Source organism: Arvicola amphibius, chromosome 11, assembly GCF_903992535.2.
Source record: "Arvicola amphibius chromosome 11, mArvAmp1.2, whole genome shotgun sequence".
Lineage (NCBI taxonomy): Eukaryota > Metazoa > Chordata > Mammalia > Rodentia > Cricetidae > Arvicola > Arvicola amphibius.
The window spans coordinates 28,788,212-28,794,144 of NC_052057.2; positions in this window are offsets into that span (position 1 = coordinate 28,788,212).

Genomic DNA, 5,933 nt, shown 5'->3' on the forward strand with positions numbered 1-5,933 from the left:
TTCTTTCTTTCTTTCTTTCTTTCTTTTTCTTTCCTTCCTTTCTCTCTCTCTCTCTCTCTCTCTCTCTCTCTCTCTCTCTCTCTCTCTCCTTCCTTCCTTTCCTCCTTCCTTCCTTCCTTCCTTCTGTGATTGCTCTGGACAGGTGGGCCTGAGACATACATAAAAGGAAATTGAAAGTCTCCTTGAGCAAATCAGTAAGCAATATCTCTTCATAGGCTTTACGTCCAAATCTTACTCTAGGTTCCTGCCTTGAGATAATCCTGCCCTGGATTATCTCAGAGATACATGGTGATGAAGAAATGTAAGCCAAATTGACCCTATTCTCCTTCAGTTGATTTTGTACGCTTAGATGTGTATATTATTCATAAGGTGAGTGTGTGTTGATACATATTAAGATTTTTTTTTTACTTTTTAGAAAATGCAATATTTAATGTGTCACATTACAATCAAGGGCTAAGGGCCAAGTGTCAGCTATGAAGACTGGAGAGTATAGACATAGTACATAATAATTTGTCAGATAGCATCTTGATAACAGAGCGGTCCAATGGTATGTAAGGTCATTTCATCTATTTTGAATATTTTGTTATCACTTTCATCTTCAAAGTCTATTTCTTCATCTTATTTTAATGTACATCATTTCCTCTTGCCTTGCTATACTGGTTTCTAGTTTAAGTTCATGGTTCCTAGAGAACTAGCACATATTGCATATATTCAATTCTTTTCGATGATTGGAGATGTGGCTGCCTTTGTGGCTAGTCCCTTATATTTCACATAAATGCTTTTAACCCAGCAGCACAAACCAATCTAGGACATTGGAACATCAACAGGAAAAAATATTCATAGGAGGATATTCCTTCCTATTCTGCATTGGTTCGAAGTAACTATCAAATATTTTTGGATTTTATTGGCTGATATTTTCTTTCATTTGGCATGTATATACAATTTTTCTTCTTAAATTGGTTCTATAAGTCTCAATATATACATATGTAAATTTTATTTATTTTATGGCTATTGTGTGGAGGGAAAACATTCATGGCAGGGGGCAAGTATGGACGGCAGAGGACAACTTTCAAGGGCTGATTCTCTCCTTACACTAAATGGTTCCAGAAAACTGAACTCTGGTGGTTAGTCGTCATAACAAGCGCCTCTGTGACATTTCATTGGCCTATTTATGTAATTTAAACCAGAAATCTATACATAAATAAGATACTATTCTTTGTGTAAACTTTTTTTTTTTTTACAATTTTATTACTGGTTTCAAGTTGATGATACTACATTCAGCATTTCTGTACATAAGATCAAATATATTGTCATATGACACATAATGAAATGTCCTCTAATGGCAGGCTACATAAATACAGATTACAATTTAAAACCCCACTACTTATTGTTTTAACTCTATTTTATGATCATATACACAAATATTAGCACTGTGTTCAATTGACAAGGATATTCAGCCTACTTGTATACTAGAAGTTAGGGTTCAAGAGTACTAACTTATACATACCTAGGTTAGAGGAAACTATACCATGTAGATCAAATTAAGTATTGTCTGTGATGTTGGTGGTACAAACATGTGTAAGAACACATTTAGCATTTTGTGACTGGGTGATGTTGTACAATTTCCTCTGCTACAATATACATATTTGGCATTTGTCACACCAGATAAGTAGATGAAGTGGAAAATATTTCTTTTTTCTCTGTCTATATGATATATTTTTAAATGTTTTAATTATTTTGTATTATCCTCTAGTGAAGTTATCTTGCATGAAGATTTCTTTTTTGAGGAGATTTTAATTGAAAAAAAGTCAATTTCTTTATTAGTTTGGGGACTATTCCCAATATATATCTTTCCTTATTGAGTTATAGTGTGTGAGAGCAATGCTTCTAACTTGTACAGCATTTGGGTTTAAGATTACTCCTGGTGATCACTCCTTACTCATTATCCTTTCGATGTATGCAAAGTAGGTTAAGAATATTCTTCCTTACTTCAATGCTGGTGACTCAATACTTCTCTCTACCTGTGTCTATGTTCCTGAGTTTTAACATTTTATTGATTTGTTTAAATATCCAGCTCTATTTCCACTGGTATCTGTTACTATCATCTCTTCAGCTACTTTGATTTTCTCCTTTCTGTGTATTATTTCTGTGTATTATTTTCTCTCTTCTAGCTGCTTTGCATTTGATTTATACGCATTGGCTTTTTTGAAAATGGAATACAGATTGTTGATTTCATATATTTTCTTGTTTAAAATGAAGCTTCACAGACATAAACTTTATTCAGGATTGTTGTAGAAGAGTGATACCTATTTGCTTTAATGTGCTTGCTTTCAATAATTTAATTGGCTTTGTGACTTTACTTTGGATGTATACTTTATCTATATATTAATCAAGTGGTGGTGCATATTTAGAGAATTGTGTTCTTGTCTTTCTGTCAGTTGTTTCTCAGAACTCACATACATTCCATAATTTCAGTTCTTTCAATTTGCTTAAGATGCAGTATTATGTATTGTCTAATGTTTGCTGGGTGCTTAAAATGCACTCATTATTTCGTTGTTGGAAGGAATGTTCCCACTTCAACTCTTTCCTTGTGGCTGCTTCTGTGATTCATTTCTCTTATCTTATTTTTTGATCACCTGCTTTGAAATCTATCAGTTGCTGAGGGGAGGTTTGGGGTGTTGTTAATTTTAATTATTGGTTTGCTATTTCCTTAGAGTTTTTTCCATGTTTGCTCTATTTTTAATCCTTTCATCTTGTGCATATAATTTTAATATTTTTCTTGGTTGTTTAATCTTTTCACTCTTTATAAAACTATATTTCAATTGGGATTAATAATAATGTTGTCTGGTATACACATTTTATTGAAGCTATGACCGTGAGGGGTGCGTTCACCCACTAAGATGGTGGGACACATCTAATGGGAGATCACCAAGGCCAGTTGGAATGGGACTGATGGAGCATGTGATAAAACCGGACCCTTTGAATGCGGCTGACGGTGGAGGCTGACTGAGAAGCCAAGGACAATGGTGCTGGGCTTTGATTCTACTGCATGGACGGGCTCTGTGTGAGCCTTGTCAGTTTGGTTGCTCACCTTCCTGGACCTGGAGGGAGTTGGGAGGACCTTGGACTTCCCATAGTGTAGGGAACCCTGACTGCTCTTTGGCCTGGAGAAGGAGTGCGTGGGGGTGTGGGTGGAGGGGAGGGGATGGAAGTGAGAGGAGGGGAGGAGATGGAAACTTTTAATAAAAAAATTAAATAAACATGAAAATAAACAGAAACATGAAAAAAAGAAATACAGCCTAAGTCAAATAATAGTTAAATGGAGCTATTATAAATCTTTGACTAAAAGCAAAACTATGTGCTTTTTTTACTCTCCCTCCCTATTTCTACATTTATGTTTACATGTATATTAGGGTTTAAAATAATATATGAAAATATAAAATACTTTAATGTCCTGCAAAAAGTTTTCAAGGATACTTTTTGTCTAAGACAAAATATGTCTATGAACTAAACATTTATAAACAAATAAGTGCCCATCCCCCAATAGCAGAGACATGAATTGCCAGGTCAGTCTGCCACAGCAGTTGCTTTTAGAAGAGGTCCTTCTCTGAGCTGCCAACTGCCAACTTCTCATTGCATACCTATGCGATGGAATAAAAGAGAGCTAGTTCTCTGACCTCTTCTTGTAAGGACACCAAATCTACTTGTAGTACTTTTACCACTGTGATCAATGAGACCCCTTGGGTTCAATCTCCTGTCACAATGAAATGTACAAGTACCAACAGAGATTATATTTAAGCTCAGGAACTTGAGAGAGTACAAACACTCTGTCCACAACAATGTTCTTATTGATCTTGTCTATTCACATCAATATGACCAGTAGTGTATGTGTGTGTACACTGCTTGTTTACATGCATTTGTAGTGGTTATTAAATAGAAAAGAACTATTTGGAATTCACATAAAAAGCAATAATCTTCACGCTTACAGTGTTTTCGTTTTATTTCCTACCAGTATCTTTCCAGCAGAATCACCAGCAAACATCTTGATCCATATGGCAAAGTGTATAAAAGTTCTGGTTTGGACCTCGGTCTTTCATATTTAAGTTATACATTAATATCTGCAATAAATTCTTGTTTCAGATATTTTATGTTTCTTTTTCAACAAAAGAATGAAAGCGAACTAGCCTAGTTAAATAATTGAAGTTAGGATATTTGTATCTGCAATTAACTTTTAAGTGATATAGCTCACACCAATTTTAAAAAAATGCTGTTATATTTTACAAATTGCTGTAAGGAAAAAAGGTAATGATGTTCCTACATGAAAACCCATGTTTAGAAATAATGGTACATGCCTGTAGTCATGGCATTGGTGTGACTGGGTGTGATATTTATGAGTTCAGGGACAGCCTGAGCCACCGAGTATGTTTTACCTGAGTGTATAATATGGAAATGCTGTCTCAAAAAATCACACTAGGTTTTACACACATATACACACATATGTACATATGTATAAATTTATTTATATTATATATATATGTATGTATGTATGTATGTATGTATCTTCACGGTTTAAACAGTAAGAAGTCATTATTTGCTGACAGTCCTATGGATCCTGATTGTCTAAGTCCTGTGAGTCCCACCTTCAGGCTGCTGTAGTGCTGTGTGACTTGGAACAGCTGTCTCCTTTGAGGACTCCGCAGACACAAGACTTGCATTTATTCACTAGTTACTATTGTTGTTCTGCTTTAAATCCTGTTTTTAAGGCCTGTCCATAGACCAGATCAAAACACTAGTGTTGCACGCCTTCTGAACTGCTGAGGGGAAAAAAAGTACACAAGACTGAACTCAGCCCCTGTTAAAATTCTCGTTTTAGAAATGTTCCCTTAGTTTCTTTGCTTCACCCCATCTAGTTATGTATCCAGTCTAGGCCTAGTCAGGAAGGCGTCTCAGGAGGACATGATTATAAATAGAGCGGGATCATTTGTGGTACATGTCACATGTTACCAATACCCACAGCATTATTAAGGCTTGAGGTTTCCTAATTATTTTCCTTGATATTCTGTTTGACTTTTTCCTGGGATGTGTAATTTAAGAAGATGGATGCAAAATAATAAGACAATATGCAATGGAATTCTAATTTTGACTGTGGGTATATGGTAGCCAAGTAAATTATCTATACAAAATACGTTAATATATGTAAATTCAACATATGTGCTCTCTCTCACTTTCAAAATACCATTTCGTTTCAACATTTTAAAATAGCAAGGGTTTCTTCAAGAGTTTAAAGCTAAAATTAAAATAACAAAAAATAACTACTTTAAATCTCACATACTTACAAAATTTTTGGCACCTTTGATTTTTCTAACATTGCCATAAGGAACACACAATTGTCAGTGTCTATATTCAAAATGCTTTCAGAATTATTGTCAACTATAAATTAATAAATGATATCACTCTCTCTATATGTGTTCTTCTTTACAGAATTTTGTCTTTTATTATGCTACTTTTTGCTACCACTGAGTTATAAGAACAAGAGTTTCTCACATGTTTAACAAATTAGCCCCATTGCTCCTTATATGCTATTATATTTGCAAAAGATTTCCCACTCTGCAGGTCATATCTGTTGATCATGTCCTTTTCTGTGCAGGTTTTGGTTTGATACATGGATACCAATGTCTTTAATGTCTTTATGGAATGAAGTTACTACTAAGACCTAAATTATGATTATTTTTTCTTGTGCCAGTTTCTAAGATTTTTTTTTTTATGCTTTGGGGCTTCATGACTAATTCATTCATCCATTTTGAGTTGTTTTTGATTGATGAGCAAATGTTGTAATGATTTTCAGGTGAATGTCCCCATAGGTTCTTATATTTTAATTTTTGGTCCTCAGTTGTTGGAACTGTTTTGGAATGTTTAGGAGGCATGGACTTGGT